A 19,569-nucleotide genomic window follows, 5' to 3' on the forward strand; every position below is an offset into this window, starting at 1 on the left:
TTAATCTGAAAATGAGCTCTCGTTTTCAACAGAATAAAGCAATTAAAAAGTTTGGGGGAAAATTGCTTAAAAAGTTTTTTAAAAAGTCACAAGGGCATTGAATGATATTTCAATTAAAAATGCTTGCCAAATGTAAATAAAACCTACTGAATATTTGTACAAATTTGTAATAAATGACTCCTCCCTCAAATGATGTTCCACTTGAACAGCCAATTAAAACCTATGGTTAACTTTGAATGATACACTGGAAGTTACATTTTACCTGCTTTGTACAAATATGTGATTCCTCACAGTAAATTAATTAAATTGCAATCAAATGAAGTATTTGTACAGTATAAGTTGGTACAAATGTAACTTCCAAAATATCATTCAGTGTCTACACATGATTAGCTAAATGTGTGGAGTGGACAATCGTTTTTATTTACATTTTACATAGGACATGTATGCTTTTTACAACTTACATTTTACAAACATTTTAGTTATATTGAGTGACAAAACTGTAGCACAATATGTAAATAAAATATTTTTAAAAACATCAACTACTAGAGAATTATATTACACCCCTCCAACAAATTATATTACACCCAAACAGCCAATCAACCATGTCATCAGCATTGAATTATATTTGTTGACATTTTTACCTGCTTATATTGCACACATATACAATGCCACACATTTAATCAAATTCACATTTAATTTTTAATTTTAATAAATGAGTGGAAGCATTTGTACAGTATACATTGGTGAAAATATAACTTCCAAAATATCAATCAATGTCTACACAACAATGTGTTTTGATTTGTTGAATGACTGGACAATGGTTTTTATTTACATTTTTGGGACATACAGTATGATTTCTTATTTTAACTTTTTTTTTTTTCATGGTGAAACTAAAAATGTAAAGTAAGCCACAAAATGTAAATAAAAACTAGCAACTACACCCCAAACCCCTCCCACAAATGAGGCTATATACAAACAAACAGCCAATCAAAACAACGCCATGTGGTCAGAATTGAATAATATTTGACCTGTTTATATTACATGTGTGATTCCACACATTTAATCAAATTCAAATATTAAAAGATCTTAGTTAAATTTTAAGTTAATAAGTACAAATAGGGCCCGAAAATGTAAATAAAAGCTGTTGTTTCACAACAAGCAGCTGCATTCTTAACTCCTCCCACAAATTATGTACCACACTAACAACCAATCAAAACACAGCCATGTGGTCGGCACCAAATGATGCGTCAGAAGTTGCGTTTCAACCTTCTTCTGCAGTACAAATACATGAATCCACACTCTCAATCAAACAGATCTGTACTGAACACCATTCACTATAGCGCCCCTTCATGTGAGAGTCAAGTCACGGCCCAAGAGTGTCACATAAAGTGCGTTAAGTTCAATTGTTAGTTGTAATTGCTCTCGTAAGTACTTTCCGATGCAGATGTCATTATAATCATTATCATTTTTGCAGCCTGAGAGAGTCATCAATATTCCAACAAAGGTTCGGAGAGGGAGAGCGAGCGTGTGCGAGGGAGAGAATATCAACAAAACAAACTATAATTCCCCGCTATTTCAATTACCCATCATTAGCTCGCATTTCCATCCCATTGCCATTCCCCCAGCAAAATCAAGGTCTCTCACACTCATCCCCATTAGCTGTGATAAAAGCATGCCTGGTGTTTAGCAACAAAAGCAACTCGCTGCTCTGTTAGCTGACTGATCGCACTATGAGACCCAGGCGTTCTCTGACATTAACACACACACACACACACACACACAGATACGCGTATCCGTCAACTGGAGTCCTCGGCGAGAAATTCCCTTTCCTTTGTAGGTCAGACTTAGATGCAGGCATTCTCAGATTGAAAATTTCATTATAAAACCTGCCGTAGGCTACACCCACCCCACTGCCTTAGCCCCGGGACTCACGACACTATATTGATTTTAATAGATACCAACTCACCCCCTCGTGACGCGAGAGCTCTTGTGTGGAAGAATAGCTACCAGGCAGTGTTAACAGTGGCCGCACAGCTCCATGAAGCAACACTCATGCACTCTCACACTGAATGGAAAAAGATCATTTCAAACAGCAAGGCAAGAAACAAAAAAGCCACGCGCAAGGGGGAAGCACACAGAAACAGAACGAGGGAAGGGAAATGAGAGAGAGACAGGGAGGGAAGAGAGAGAGAGAAAGAGAGAGATGGGAAATTAATAATCCCAGAGACAAGTCCCCTCTGTGTTATTCATCAGGCTGCTTTCTTGCAAGCTGCGGAGGAGCGGAGATATGCAGATGGGAGGGGCCAACGGCACACTCCATTGGTTCGAGTGCCTCATTCCTATACATCGCAGCCAATCCACTTTTTTTTTTACCGTGCTGCCTCGCCTTGGAGGTACAAATACAGTAGCTGCCTTGCGGTTTCACAAGAGGGAAGAGAGGAGAGAATAAAAGACAAATGAGGAGCTAAAAAGGGGGGAAGAGGAGTAAAGAGAGGGGAAGGCGCTGGATGAGGAACACTGCTTAGGGGCTCAGCAATGCTGCCATCAGTTAATGCACTATTAACTTCATTTGAGCTGACTTCCCGTATGATTCTCTGCGGAGGGGTCACTCATTGGTGCACAATTTCTTCCCAAATCACATCATAATGAAATTGCTGGCTATTTCCCAAACCTACAACAACAATAATAATAATAATAATAATATATTTTAAAAAAAAAGAGAGAGGGGAAGGAAATAATGCAGGTGATGTTGGCTGTTGGCTGGCTGCCCTTGCTGTCAGACATTACAGGCAATTCCTTGCCTCCATTTTCCATGTTACAATGAATACATTTCACAGCTCACTTGCTCTAAAGTGTGGGTGGTACAGCATAACAACCTACACCATGTGAGAGAATATCTAACACTTTCACCTCTCTATTTTTCTCTGCCGTTGCAGTAAAGCGAAGCGAGTCTCCAAACCTCCACACTCAGCCAAGCTCATCAATTATTGAGGCTGCACATCGGCCCCACAAAATCTGATGCTTTAAATGTAGTTTTGTGTTACAGTCTGAGTGAAAAAGCTGATGCAGAGGAAAGGCTTATTTCGCTCCTGTGCGCAACTGTGCGGTCTTCGCCAGGGCTGCGTTGTGTTGAACAATCTGAAAATCTTTTATTTTAAATCTGCTGTTTTTTTATTTTTCATCATGACAAAAAACGATGGTCGTTAAGACACTGGCTTCACGAATGTTACTCTAAAAAGGTTCTAATTATTTTAAGTATGTGTTTAAAATATGCTAAAGATATTTTGATGAATGTTGGAGGGTTTTTTTTTGTCAAAATTGGACCCCATTGAAAAAAAAAAAATGGGAAAAAAAGTCAAATACAATGACGTGAATGTAAGTGAATTGCCGTAAGAGCGATGATTTAACAATTGAAAAAAATAAAAAATAAATGAGTGGGTCATGAAGTAGACAATTGTTCACAATTACTGAATGTTGCTGCTATGAAATACTGCATTAAATTACATGGCAATAAAATTATCAATATACATGGAAGTATTAGATCAATCAAAAATATAAATATAAAAATAATTGTTTTAATTCAATAATTAAAGACAAATTCATCAGTTCAGTGTTCAATTGTGCATATAATTATGTACAATACAATTGTTTATATAGTAATAATAACAATAATACATTATTTGATGCGGGATTCGATCTTTAACATCAGTTCAGACTTTACTGGGCAAACCATCTAAAAGCTAGTCAACCAACTGTCCATTCTGACCTAACCTTATTTTACTTTTTATGTCATTTCGAGGTGTGCTAAGAGTAATCCTACCACACTCGTAGAACTGATAGCTTTATTGTCTTGTGTGCAGATTGGTTCAATCCAGACCGGGGCTGCTCATTTCAATGGCTGAATGTGCCACAGTAATTTCACATTTTGGCACAAAAAGCAGCCACCGCAGGGGGGCTATGAACAGTCAGTTGGATATGGCAAGAGGACAGTCATGTGAAATCGCAGACCGAATGTGAGCGGTGAGAGGCCAATCCTGGCTCGTCGTAATCAGCTAATTAAGCACTTCAGTCAGGCCGGCGAAGGCTGCCACATTTCCCTTTGTTATCAAATTCATTATTCAACGTTTAAAAAAAAATGGAAGGGAACACTAACAAGATGGACTAGAAGCTCATGCAAAGTATGAACGGGAGGTTGAGATGTGACATCTCTCTCTCTCTCATTTTCTGTAACATCTTGGGCCAGATCTGGAATCTGATACTTTCCGAACGCAAACACAAACTGCTTGGCTGATCTGCGGGATAATGGGAGCGTGGATGTGTATCAGTGGCATAACTGCGCCAGAGAAACAGACGGTAATTACCATTGCCCTCTCTCTCACACCTCCAGTGCGCACACACAGGAAATGGGAAATGGGATCGGGCGATAGTGAGCCACCTAGCCGCCTCACCTCATTCCCCACCAATTCAAACTAATCTACTTCTTGATTTCAGAGGGAAATCAACAAACATTCATTCCATTGAATCCTTGCCGCTCCATGTGGGGAAGGAGGGGGCTCTGAGAGTAAAAGCGAGCAATGGGAGCCCATTGAAAATGATTGTCTCATTCAGCCGCGGCACACGCGGAGGCCTTTATCCAAACCTGGCTTGAAGCTCATCCAGAACTTTCTATCACATTACAAGCGCTCAGCACTGGAGTGCCTGAGATTAATCGCAGGTTAAATGTGCGTTTATGTACACTGCATAGCTCGATAACAAACAACACCAGAAGGGGTTGGGAATTAGTTACTTTGGGGGGGGGGACAATGCTGTCCAGATCCCATCAATATTCATGAAATATTTCTACTTTGTAGATTAAGAATGGGGAAAAGACCATCCCATAAGTGTTGTTTCACATGGACGGCTCTAGGCGATGGTTCTCTTGTCCGCTCGTCGACTCTTTTTCATCTCACTGGGCTTACGGAGATCTTATTGCTTTTATTTTCTGTCATTAAATTCTGTGATAGAATTAAGGATAAGAGCAGCTGGGTACTACATCAATAGAAAATCAATTATATTGTCAAAACTTAGATGTATGACCTGCAATTTTTCATCTGTGCTGAAAAACATCTAAAAAATGAAATAAAAAATGGTTTATTTTTTGAAGTTTAATCACAATTTTCGATCTGATCCTGAAAAGCTGTTTATCTGCTTCCGTGACATTCATATTTGTGACAACCATATCAAGCAATTCAGTGACAAACAAAATAAACAATGGCCAGAGCTCGGCTCATACATTTTAAGCACTTTCCCAGAGGAAATCGACATCTAACATAATTCTCGCTGAAGCAAAATTCAACAGACCACTGGTCTGAACAGACTGTACCCACAAAATGGCAGACATACACAAACAGGATTTCCTCCGCATTATTTCATGCCAAAGCGTAGCCGTTTTAATTGTGCTGATTATACGAGCATATTGTGAATTCCCCGCTGCCTCGTCGAGATCCGACTCGAGAGGGCCCTGGGAGCAGCGTCCGCAGTGCCGAAGGGCTCCTCAAGTCCTCGTTGAAATAATTTGAGTATGAAGTTGTGACCTCGAGCACCTGAAGTACCTTTCAAGCTACACAAACAATACCTGCCTTCCAGGATTAATATCAGCTCCAAATCTCAAGTGTTTCCTGGGTGGCTCCTTCAGACGGCCTTGGGTCACCAACAACCCGACGATGTCCAAGCAGCTCCGTGTCCACCTGCGTTGCTCCCCAACCCCCTTTGTTGTAGTTAGTCATAAGAGTGTCTGAAACGCTCTCAAATGACAGCATTTGGGAGTGTTTTTCCTCTCTTCTATCTGTTCACTGTTGGAGCTGTAATTGACTTTATGCTCCATTCCCGATATCTTTGACACAGCTGATGTGAGCTCTCAGTGGAGGCTAGAGATATGTCATACAATCCAATCTCCCGCTCCACTCAGATCACAGTCACCATTTAATTAAAGCCAGCAATGAACACTTTATTTAATGGCCTGGCCCCTCCCCCTCTCCATTACGCCCACCCCTGACTCCTCACACCTCGCAAAGCATCACACAAGATCCTCAATCTAGTCCTACCACAGTATAACCCGTAAGCCAGTAAAGCGACAGTAATGTAACAAAATATTTATTTTTCATAGAAATGCTGTTTTTTTTAACTTTCTGTTCATCAAAGAATCCTGAAAAAAAAAGATGTAACACAATTTCACAAAAATGTTATGCACAACTGTTTTCAACATCAGCGTATTTTACTAGGATTTCTGAAGGATCATGTGACACTGGAGAAATTCAGCTTTGGCATCAAAGGAATAAATTACATTTTACAATATATTCACATAGAAAACAGCTATTTTAAATTGTAATAATATTTCACAATATTGCTGATTTTACTGTATTTTTAATCAAATAAATGCAACCTTGGTGAACATGAGACTTTTCTTTTAAAGCATTAAATTATGAATATTTGCAAGGCATTGCCCACAGCACAACACCAGAAAAAGAACATATACCCAACCGACCTGCACTTCTTAATAACACCGGAGCCCATTTTGGTCAAATTATTTTGGGAAAAAAATCAATAAAAACTGGTGTATTGTTGGGGGTCTCGCAGTTCTACCTGCTGGGCCATACAGTAATGTGCAAGCAAGGGGTAATATCGGTTTCTTTGGCAGGAAGATTATCCCTTAGTGAATCTGTCACTTCCCATTTCAGTTAACACACAGTTGAGTAGGGTTCATCACACACTGAATAAAAAAAAAAAAAAAACTCTGCATGGACGAATACAAAGCAAAAACCACAGTCTTCAAAGCCACACAGAGAACCGAATTCTGAGGGACCCCATTCACAACAATCAAAGACATGGGCTGTTTTGCCCCCGGACACGATCTGAGAAAGTGGGCTAATGTGTTTTATAAACAAATGGCTTTTATATAGTTGAAAGTGGCCAAAAACACAATGGCACTCCAGGTCTCTTGCTTTTGTGTCAAAAAGGCGATGGGGGTTAACTGGCTTTTGAGCAATGAGAGCACTTTGGTACATGTCATTTTGAAGGGGTTGCAGTTCACTCAAAATCTATCATCTGAGGCCGTTCTTTCTGAGGATGTGGATCAGCACACAGAAGATTTGATTTGACAGGGTCAGGAGGTTGTGCCTAGAGACATTAATAAACTCGCCAAGTCCCCGAGACTCCAGATTCACTTGACCCAACTGCTCCGCTGCTGATCCCAACAAACCTAGCAACAAAATGAAAGTTCAACAAATACTGAGTATATAGTTACTTTTTTGCCGATTCTGCGATGCCCTTGAAATCTTTTCATTATTTTATCCATGAATTATCAACAGAGACATTTTTCATTTGTTTCATCTTAAACTTTTTTCGCATAGATCTGATCAACATTTAACAACATACAGTATAACATGATTAACAGCTGTTGAAAAGGTAGCTTAAAAAAAGAATGACAAAATTCTATCTATCTATCTATCTATCTATCTATCTATCTATCTATCTATCTATCTATCTATCTATCTATCTATCTATCTATCTATCTATCTATCGCCTCACAGCAAGGAGGTCTCCATTTCGAGTCCCAGCTGAGCCAGGAATGGCTCCATGGAACATTGCATATTCTCCCTGTGTCTGCATGGGTTTTCCTCCGGGTGCTCCGGTTTCCTCCAGTATAGTTCCAAGCAGTGTAATGGGGAGTGTTTGGGAAAGACCTGGCGACCTACCCCGGAAAAATCATTGGCAAGAAAATTCATGGAAAGCCTCTTGTGTATGGTTAGATTCACCATATGGCCATATATATATATATATATATGCATATGATGACAGGATCATGTCATTATTGTGCTGCTTGCCTTAGCACAAACTACAACTAATAAAAAATATTCTTAAAAAAACACTAAGGGTAGACTCTTTTGACTTGAGCCAATGAGTAACCAACCATAACACCTTACAAACACTCTGAAAATCACATAGCAACAAACTAAAATCCCTCCAAACACCTTAGCAATGGCATAGCAATACCTTGGCAACCACCATAGGTATGTGCAAGTTACAAGTTCATCCAAAGCGGAAAAATGCAATTAGTGTAGATAGTAGATAAATATTGGTTTGAGAGCGAAGAGAAACTGATCAGCAAGACTCAAACCTGTGTGCCAGTGGGAGCACTACAGATTCAATACGTCACATGGTCATTTGCTACAGCTGCAGCACAGCATCAACGGCGTTATGTTTTTCAAACTTAATGAATTTCAGCTGTCCTACATGCTCACTAACTCACATATGCTCCAAAATAAATAAATAAAGTATAAATTAAAATATAAATAAATTGAATTTATCAATTTCATTCAAGTGATTGCTTAGCAAGTTCTGAGACTACAGCAGAATTACACACTCTGAAATCCCAGTAAGACATGCCTGCTGGCCATTCACACATCTCCATAATAGCCCAGACCATCTAACAGCCAAGATCAGTTGCACTCCTCTGAACAACCATGTTTTAAAAAGAAACCACAAAGAAACAAGATCTGCGCTGTGCAGAGGGATACGTATTACCAAGTTGCTTATTCATGTATTTCTGTGATGCATTAATTAAGGAAAGGATGCAGGAGATATATGATTGAGAGAAGAGAGAGAGAGCCAGGGAAAAACAGATTATGTGAGACACTCTGGGGCTTTCTTCTTCCAAGCAACTGCAATATGGCCGAAGGGATCTGGTTAACCCACTTCTATCAGACGACTGTGGAGTCGGGCTTCCAATGAAAGGAGTTGAGATTTGTTGCTGTAAGACACTCTGTATGTGCCAGGAAACATGTAAATGTTTCTGCAGCATATAGTAGCCTGGTGCGTGGTGTTCAACAGCAAAGACGTGATGTCTACAATTAAGAAGTATCAAAGAGACGACCCTGGGGAGCGCTACATCAGGCCGGGGGCATTGAAAGTTCTTCTGTGCAGAATAATCGGGACACATCATGGGTTTGATTTACAACCAACACACAAGCTGATTTAAATATTAATATACATTTTGTTGAATTTTATATAAATAAAAATGTCTGCCGATGAATATTTATAAAAGTAATTGTGCCTGGGTCAATGACATGACTGTTTTTTCCCCTTGTAACCTATTATATCTATTTTATTGATTTAAAAATACATAAATAAATGCAATTCATACATACAATGACTTGAATACACCCCTTCTTCTATGAAGAAAGTTTTTCATGTATGAATTAAAAAAAAGAAAAATTGGGGTGAGGGGGTGGATGGTTAAGTCTTAGGTTGCCATAGTCATTTATTATTATATCTCAGAAAAATTATATTAAATAAATATATATAAATAAATAAATTATATGATAGAGAGGACCCCTAATTTGACCTTTATATGAAAACGCATGGTTAGACCACGTAGTAAAAAAAGAAAATCAGGTGCTCCCCTAAAATGTAATATTTATGAATTTGTTATATTATGTAAAAATGCATGATATTTCTAAATTAATTAATTAAAATACTAATATATTTTAAAACTTGAAATGCTTTAGCTGTGCACACTCACATGCATTATAGGTTCAAGGAAAATGTTATTAAATGTAAACTTCTCTTGAAAATGGTAAAACAAGTCTTTCAAACTACATAAAACAAACATGAATACAAAGAGTACGTGGTTCTAAGAACTTGCCATGTGTCTTAAACCAGATTTTTCTTTTTCTTTATCATGGACACTCTTATATGTTATTGACCCACCTACAACACCCTCAATATCTCAAATGAATAATTTAGTTTGCCTGGTCATTTTAACAGATAATCTAATCACAAGGATGAAAAACGAGTGCAGAACACCAGCATATGCTTGACTCATTCCTGACTGTTTAAACAATGCACTTTGGCAGCATCTGCTGGGGCCCGAAAAAATTACACACACGCTGTTGCACGAACAGGACACGGACCTGCTCGTGTTTCAGCAGGATGTCCGCAGTCCGTCCACATACTGTATACAAACCCAAGCATGTGTATCTCATCTTCAGAGTGTGATAATTGAATAATAATCTAATTTGCATTTTCAGACAGCTCCAGCAAGCGGCAAGGATTTCGACTTAACAGATAATGACAATTATCTCAATTTCCTTTAATGTTTTAATTTCGAGCAGGCACTATTATGTGGGAACAGATAGGGTGAGCGATGATTAAAATAGCAACTTGTGTTGGTTTTGCAGCTTTGAAATGACTTGTCCTATCAGAGAGAATGCACATGGGAAGCGTCCCTCTCCATCGCTTTAATTCCCTGGTGTTTAGCATATTGTATGCCCATGGCTGGTAAATTAGTCACATCTGGAATAGCCTAATTAACAGATAGGAGCTTAACCTACTTATCAGAGCAAGCCACTTGGACTTTTTTCCTTTTTTTTGGTATAGAGGGTGGGGGCACCAGAGGGTGGGCAGGCAGGCAGGACTGATGTATGGATGGATGGAGAAAAGAAAGAGTGACTAGATTGGTGCTCGCTAGCTTCCCAATTTGCTGATGACGGTCTTGTTTTTTTTTTTTTTTTTTTTTTAAGAAATGCTGCCCACCCGCCTTCACACGGACTCATTTCCCAAATAAAAGTGCACAAATGATGTCAAGGTGTCAAGAAGCGTGGCTGACAGCCCAACATTACCAAACAATTGGCAGGGGTCAACATAAAAACAATACCGTGCTCTCAGACCCTCCATTACAGAAATGGAAAAATTCTGTCAGCCCTGGATTTAATGTTATTTGCAAATGATACAGTACTTTAAGTACCCGCTTATGCCATCTCTCCACCTCTTTCAGCCCCTCTGCTCATTTCTCTCCTTCCTTTCAAGCACAATTAAAGGTAAATAGGCAATAAAGGAATTGCTTTAAGTATTAACGCAAGAGCTCCCCCCCCCATCTTTTATGGTTTAATGGTAAACATGGCTTTTGTACCACAATTTCCACTAATGTAATCTAATAGCTGTTCTAGTAGACCCCGGCATCACATTATTGATATCTGCAGGATGAAAGCAATTTTTCATTTAATGTGTGAGAGGAAAAAAAAAAAAAAAACAGAACGCTCCCTGTGCTAGCTTGGCTGTATAATGGAAACGGAGGAAATAAAATCATTCATGCCTCTTATGACAGTGTTACGTTTTAAAAACCTTCAATAAAAGCGTGGCCTTTCCGATTCCCCCTAATTAATCATCGGCAACCCTTTAAGCGTCGAGGGGATGGGGCGGACGATCTCCGCCGTAAATTTGAGAAATGCCGTCTTACACGATAAGACCACTGTGCCGGTTTCAATCCCTTTTGTACGCATCCGGCCTTAAAAAACATTCCCACAGCTAACAGCCGAGCATATTAGAAAATAAAATACAATTCTGCCACCTGACACTTCAATTTAGCCCGCTCCAACTGCTGAAGCCATCAAGCCCGCTGGCCTGCCTGCCTGCCATGATGGAGAATCCCCCAAATATCACTTAACTGATCTGAGCCAGGCACGTAATGCTCATGCACTCTCCCCCACTGCATTACCGACACACACTCTCTCTCTCCCTCTCTCTCTGCAGTGCGTTCCGCTCACACACACAATCTCATTTTAATTGACTGCATTGTCTGGGCCGGGGCTGCGGGGAGTGCCTCCACCCTCCTCTCTCCACCCTGCCGCTTTGAGGAGTATTTACAATCCGATAATCTTCAAGCTCCTCACCACATCTATTACACTGCAGAAGAACAGACACTGAGAAACCAGTGCCTTTAAAGGGATAGTTTACCCAAAAATGAAAACGTGCTCATCCTTTACTCACCCTCATGTCGTTTCAAACCTGTATGACTTTTGTTCTTCTGTGGAGCACAAAAGGAGATATTTTAAAGAATGTGTAGACCACTCTTTTCCATGAAATTACAATGAATGGAAACTGGATCTTTTGAGCTTCAAAAGGATTAAAAAGCTCAATAAAATATTCTAAAAGTGATCCATGTGGTTTATGGGTTATATACACTTTGACATGAAAATACTATTTAAGTCTTTCAGTCGATTAATTCAATGTGTTACTTGCCGTTTCTTTGTTTTGTATTTTTCCAATTTCTGAGAAAAAATTGTTTCAAAGTAAATACTAAACTATTTTTTTCTCAGTGTATACGTATTCTGAAGCCATATGATATTTTTTTGTGAAGAACAGACTGAAATTTTGGTTTTGAAAAGTCAATTTTAACTGGAAACCTTAGCATAGGCTACACTTCACAGTTTCAAAAGATAAGCATTCTTTTGAGTCAGATATTTTTAATGAATTGGTCTAGTTAACAATGAGTCATTCGTTCATGAATCGAGCTGATTCTTGAGCTCAATTGACAGTTTTGATCCCTTTATAGTAGTGAACCGCTCTCTGGAGATTATCAGTGAATAACAACTTAAATTTCAATCTGTTCCACACACAAAGCAATTGTACTGTATGACTTTAGAAGACTTAAATATACTGTATAGCACATGAGTCATATGGACTACTTACATGATAAGTTTATGTTCCTTTTGTGTCCTTTTTTTAAAGCTTGTAAGCTCTGCCCCCCATTTTTTTGTGATTTCATGAGGTAAAGATGACCCGTACACAGTCACAAAAAAATGTGACACCTTATATCCACCCCTAAAAGATGCATATTAGTACCTTAGAGTAGTAACAAGTTCCCTTAAGTCTCTGAACCTTAGGAATAAATAAGTATTTTAAGGTTACTGCGCCAGTGACAAGCTGTTGTACCCTTAAAAGTTAAAATTTTGTAGAGTGTACATACTGCAAGTAAACATGAAAGTGAGTAAATAAAGACATAACTTTAATTGCTTAGAGTGGGCCTATAAACGCCATGTGCCAACAGGAAGCTGCACACTTGCCCTTTGTCTTAACTGCGCTCATTCTCTGCTTCTCTCTCTCTCTCTCTCTCTCTCTCTTCCTGCTGAGGTATGTAGCCGGCATAGCAATCTCCCTGCATCGCCATCCTTCACCACATCAAATGATCATTTAGCACGGCCCCCTCTCCGTGATTGATTGACTCAGCCCACGCCTAAATCACCCTCATAAAACTGGTATTGTGACAATGCTGGGAGTGTGACAGGTTAAGGAATCGTATTGATTCACAACTGCAGTCCTGCGGTGTGACTGAGGCACGTCAGTAGCGAGGGCGAGTCTGAAGACCGCAGAAAGAGGCACCAGCTTCGATAACGCTGTTGATTTTCAATACACAAAGAACAAGAGAATACGCTCAAACTGGTGCTTTCAAAGTTGATTAGAGAATAGAGCTTGAAGTGTCACTAACAGGTTTAAGAGAGGACTCTGAAGACTGCCACTAAAAGAACAGTAATGCTTCTAGTACTGACTCCGACCTCCATTTTCTCTCCTCAAATGTTGCATGCTGCCATTCAAAGAGAGCTTATTCAGGACACGCTTTTAAAAAGTGTCCTCATGGACTGCTCATGTGTCAACAGTCCTCTAGCGTTAAAGGAAAGCTTCCCTGACATAAGAAGGCCTTGGGGTACGTCCCAGCCCAAAAAGTCAGTGATTTTTTTGCTGCAGCATGGGAAATAACACAGAGAATTAGCCAGTCGTGAAGAAACACTCTTTGTTTCGGGTATTTTACAGAGGTGGCATGTCCTGTGTCAGTCCTCACAAATCGACAGAGGGCTCCAGACAAATCACAGCCAGCCGAGGCAATATATGAGACTTCAGGCCCCCGAACAAGACTGCTGAAATCAGCAGCTTTACAGGGTCAGTCCTCCAACCACCCTCCCTTTCTCTCTCCTTCTCTCTCTCTCTATTTTTTTTCTTTACCTTACTGCCGAGACGCCAAAGCAATCAATCTTAACTAGAGCCATTCCTTCTCTGGAGTGAAGGGTGCCATTTGTTTTCTTCCACTGGGATGCTACCCTTTCCCTGGAATACCTCTCCTGTGCCGATCTTTTACATATTCCTTCGTTATTGGTTTATGATTGTAATAAGAGCTCTAATGTTCCCGATGCCCAAGACGGTTTCCTCGGTTTGTAGTCTGAATATTGATAGTGATTTTACCTTAGAGGGATTTAATCATGATTTACGACATACATTTCCATACCTTTTTTGTTTTTCTGAACTTGTTCCATTGAAATGAAAAGCTTTTCAAAGAGTTTATTTCCGGCGTCACAGAAATGCTGAACGTATTCAAACAGGTTTCCTAAACACTTCCCCTATTTGCCATTGGTTGACTAAACAGATAGCCCCCGCCCCCAGGCTCACGCCATTGGTTAAGCCACCGCTGCCATGTTGGGCTGGCCAGAAAAAGCCACAGTGTTCACATTTGAACATGCACAAGACACTTTAAAACACTTTAAGCTATTTTTAATGTTTTTATTGTTTTTTTATGTATGTTGGTATATTAATATGGATGAATACAGTTTGTGTTTTTATATGAGAGATGTCAAATTTCGTTGTATACCATGCAATGACAATAAAGTTAAAACTAAACTAAATTTTATCATGGGAAATAAGTCTGGATTTCTTATAGGCTACACTTCAGCCCTAAATTTCCTTAAAAAATTAATTCCTACATTCTTTGAGTGTCTGAATGGCCCAATGATGATTTAGTGACTGAGACCACATTCATTCCTGGTCATATGTCACCACAGATTTTGACACAATTTGAATGAAATATTTTCCCATTATAGGCGCTGATGAAGAAATGCAGAAATACTCCACATTTGATCTGTGGGGGTATTTTTGCATTAGTGACTTCTGAGCTTTTTAAACATGTTCAACTGGCTGTGGGTTAATCGTTCAATAAACCGAGGACCATTACTTAGAGCGAAGAATCAAAATATTAAAATTAAGCAGGAAACCACAACTAGGAGGGACACATTATTTGTCAAACACCCGGACACTCCACAGGCAAAAAACAAGAGAGAGAGAAGGGTGTGGGAGAGTGAGAGATTCCTTTCATTAATCCATGAATGTAATTACTGTATAAACAGCCCCTTCCTCTGATTGATGTCCCTCAGCCATGTTTCATTTACTTCAGCATGTTCTCATATTTGAGTGAAATAAACAAGCATATTCCCACAGGAGTCATTTACATCTCACCCCTCTCATCAAACACATTAAAAGGCAGCTGAACCCCGCTCCATTTCGCCGACATTTCTGGTCTGCCCAATAAGAGTCGGGTATCGAGGCATCTGAAGACGGAGTGACGGGTAGTGAAATAGGCCATAGATTATACATTTAAAAAAAAAAAAGATGATGGATGTTGAGAGAAGTCATTTAAATCCACCTCTCAGCTGCTTGTGCTGTGGAGACGCCTGGAGAGGTTCAATCATTCCGGCAATTCTACAAATAGCTTTTCACTCAATGAAGCATGCAAGAGTTGGACCTTGTTTCAAAAATACACCAAATGTGAAAGGAAGAGAAATTACCCTCCAGAAAATTCACATAGGAGTCAGATCAGTCAGTTTGATCATATGCTTCACACAAATAAGCCTTAAAATCAGCTGTGTTCATAAAATATTGTAAACATAATTTGATACATCATCTTAAGACACATGACCAACACTCAATATTATGAATTATATTAGGGGTGTCAATCACGTTCTGTCAGAGCTTGCAGGACGTTAAGAGGGGAACAAAATAAATTATGCTTAAAACATTCATGTGACTTTATCAAATGCATGATATATTCATCATTTTCCCATTTTTTTAGTGACAGTAAGATGGATTAACTCTACAAGGATAATTATTAGTGGTAAATAGTGAATTTCACAATCGTTTCCAATTCTCCACTGAATAAGAGGCTTATAATTAAAGTTAGCATCTGTTTAGGCCTAATTCTAGAGCAGTGAGAGCTTTTCTTTTTTTGTCATATATACTATATTATATATACAGTACATACACGACACATTAAAAGGCAACATTTCCGGTCTATTATGGGAATTTTATTATGCTATAATGCTTTATACAACACTCTTCAAGGTTGTAACCATAAACAGTTAAGTATTATGTACAGTCTCATAACTGTGGTTACAATTATTTAGGAAAATATAATAATATAAGTATTATATAATCAAATAATAATTTAAAAATGTTATGTAGTGACTATATGAATACATTAAAAGGGCATTATATATGCTAGTAAAGTATAGGCCTAGTATATAAGTAAAGTGTGATCAAATTTATTCATTTTAGCTTGCTAAGGAGGCCCACTTGAATCTGTTTTTTGTCCATTAAAACTGATTTACTGTAAAAAACTATTCAAATAGATGAATAGATTAATTGTTTAAACATTTCAGCAGTGACTATGATATACTGCTTCACCATTGACAGAAAAATGGCCTGATAAACTGCAGGTTGCCCATATGTGCATCATGGGATGCATTTGCAGGTCTCCATCAGCACCATGGACAGTTGCTGTTGAGGGGGCTGAATGATGAATCTGGATTTGTTTGGCCTTAAGGCCTTCCCAGGGCCTTCCCCAGTTTGTCTGGTGCATAAAGGTTATTTCCACCAGACCGTCAACTCCCTGTCATAAATCCCCACGCAACAAGCTGAGGCCCCAGTACATGCACACATATTCAGACATCATATTTGACTTAAATCCCTCTGCTATTTGTTTGGTTTGACACTGGTGACACTTTGATTAATCTAATTTGCTCGCTTGCGTTCACAGCTTCGGCGGCAATGAATCTTTATTTTATATGGTCAAGCGCTGGCATTTCCCTTCAGACCGGACTCGGCGAGGAAAAGGGGGCGGGGGGTTGCTGATCGACTCAGCCTTTCTGAGACGTAGCCTTCTGTCCATTCTGTCCTGTCTAAATTATGATGCACTTTAATTAAATTAAACCCCACACAAGCACTTAGACCAACTGCCAGCCACAAAGAGATTTTCTTTCCGAAAAACAGCACATTCACAAAGCCTTCCCAATCATGTTTGGCACACTGAAACTAGAGCTGAACGATATAGCAAATATTCACGAAATGATGATTTCGATTTTAAGCAACAATGTTAATATCACAGTTAATTAACTAGTTTTTCATTTGGTCATTAAATATCCTAAAGATTGTGTCTTCATATTAGTGTCACAACTTAAGACAGAGATGTTACTAGCATCAGTAGCAAAAAGTTTAATTATTTCCATTAAACATTTCAATTTCTGATTCAATGATTCAGCCATCACTCAGTGCCTGCATGTGACAATTTTCCATGTTTAATAAACATATTCTGTCAAATATTGAAGTTTATTTGTTATATTGCAGCATACTATCTTTCAAAAGCTAGTGGTCATTAAGATTTTTTTTTAAATTATACTTTTTAAATTGATTTAAATTGACAGTACATACATTAATGATTTAGCAAAATATTTCTATTTCAAATAAATGTGGTTCTTTTGAACTTTATATTCATTAAAGATGAAAAAATGATGATTTCTACAAAAATATCAAGCAGCACAACTGTTTTAACATTGATAATAGTAAATGTTTCGAGCATCAAATCATCATATATTATACTAATTTCTGAAGGATCATGTGACACTGAAGACTGGAGTAATGATGCTGAAAATTCAGCTTAGCTAATTATATTTTTAAATATATTAAAAAAGAAACATTTTAACAATATTTCACAATAATAATGTTTTTACTGTATTTTTGATCGAATAAATGCAGCATTAGTGAGCAAGAGACTTCTTTCAAAAACATAAAAAAACATACTTTGAATGGTATTTTAGATTATATATATATACAAATATCACTCTTCTTTGTGTTTATTTAGTTGTTAATTTTTTTTTATTTTTTATCTAATTGGCTATTATTTTATATAATATAGTATTATTATATAATGGAACCATCTTTCAACCAAATAGCCACTAGGGTTAATTAAACAAAACAGCAATATTTACCTACATATACTTTTATTAAAAACCTACACATGTCATGCAGGCACAGATTGAGGGAAAAACATCGTTTTAAATATCAAGCTATGTATTTATCACAACCACAAAAATGTGTAATGTGCTTATTTGATTGGATCTGAACTGAAAACTGGTGTCTATGACTTATTTAAATTTATAAGGCAACAATTTATCACACTTACATATTTCAGTCTGATGATCTTGTATATCTTTTTTTGATTCTTCACTGCTGCCACTGGTCATGGAGAGCGAGTTACCCTTTTTTTCCAGCAATACTTTGACAGATGATGATGGCACGCTGTAACTTAGGAAAAGAATATGCGCCCCCAGTTGATGGAGAGCAACGTTTTATGGGATGAGTACAGGGCCTTATGGGAGACTGAGGCTAACTGCACTACTCTCGCTGGAAAATGCCTCTCACAACGTCTGAGTGACAGCGCTGTGCCTAGCAGATCCTCGCTGAATGAGTGACTGCTTCTCCTCGGGCCATTTTACTGACCTGGGAAGGGGAAGGGAAAAAAAAAACTGTTGCAGCTCACACAGTCTCCAGAATAAATGGAGGTATTAAGCTTGATAACTAAAAACCGCACATTTGATCCTGCCATCCTCAGCATTTTTCCACACATAATTCTGGGCAGTTGAAAAGCATTTTGTGAAAGCTGCCGAGGTTAGCAATTCTGACTCCAGGGTTTCAGCACAGATAACAAGCCGGTCAATATTCAAAAAAGGGGAATTTAATTGGCTCTCCCCCTCGTCCTCCCCCTTCTCGAGCCGTTACCTGCCAGAGTGCCAAGGGGGGCTTGTGGTGAAACGTATTAGCATGACTCTCTATTAGCCTGCCTGGCATTAGGAAGCAGTGCTTTTCATCAACACAGCTCATTTGCTTTGCTCTTTCTCAGCGCCTAACACAACACATTTGCTATTGTTTTTGCGCTTTAGGAGCCTGATCAACCCATAGCGGCAATTTTGGCCAACGAAATGCACAGCTTGGCCGGTGGTTGCGGCAGGGCCACCGGCCCTATATTAGATTACAATGGACACCGAGACTGTGGAAAATCATGTGTGCCACAATAGAAACGAACGGTTATTTCAGGTTTCTCGTTCCAAAATCCTGCTCAGGGAGACGATCTCTAGTGAGGCGCCTATGACTCACAGGGTTGAAAATAACTCCACTCATTCCAACACTTACTCTGCCACTCAGTGCAACAATAATATTTCTGTATCTATAACAGCAATCGTCAATTCATTAAATGGAAGAAAACCCCTCTCAGCTGCTGCCATCGTCTGCGATTAACAAAAGGGAAATGCTGAGCAGATGATTACGCTGCTCTGTGTCACCGTTTCGAGTGTAAAAGCAAGAGGGAGAGAGGTTAAACTTCAGTCAGATGTCACTTTCTCACAGCAACCTTTGGCCTGGAGTGGCTTTTCATCTCACCGTGAGCTCTCTCACAATCCCTGAGGTGCCTCATCTTCAACACCATCACAATTACCGTACGGTCTCTCTCTCTCTCTCTCTCTCTACATCCTTTCCCCTCTCCTCCTCCTCTTCTTTTCTTTGTTCCTTTCTTCTCCTCTCCTGATCCTCTGAATTACTATTCTCTGTCATGTCATCGAGCCAATGGAAATCTTTGGCACATCCGTTATCATAGATTCATGA

General features: G+C 38.9%; 1 protein-coding gene across 12 annotated transcripts in view; it reads right to left on the reverse strand.

Moving 5' to 3' along the window:
• Window positions 1–19,569, reverse strand: part of rbfox1 (RNA binding fox-1 homolog 1) — a 245,770-nt gene that overhangs the window by 69,788 nt on the left and 156,413 nt on the right. Inside the window, exon 1 of one of the 12 annotated variants that reach the window (XM_084126007.1) lies at window positions 1,967–2,270. The exons of 10 other annotated variants lie outside the window; for them this stretch is intronic. The gene's annotated coding sequence lies outside the window, so the exon portion shown is untranslated. Of the gene's footprint in view, window positions 1–1,966; window positions 2,271–19,569 lie in introns of those variants that run through there. One more of the 12 variants, XM_084126011.1, reaches the window with a different exon arrangement.

This window comes from Abramis brama, assembly GCF_963993115.1.
Source record: "Abramis brama genome assembly, chromosome: 1".
Lineage (NCBI taxonomy): Eukaryota > Metazoa > Chordata > Actinopteri > Cypriniformes > Leuciscidae > Abramis > Abramis brama.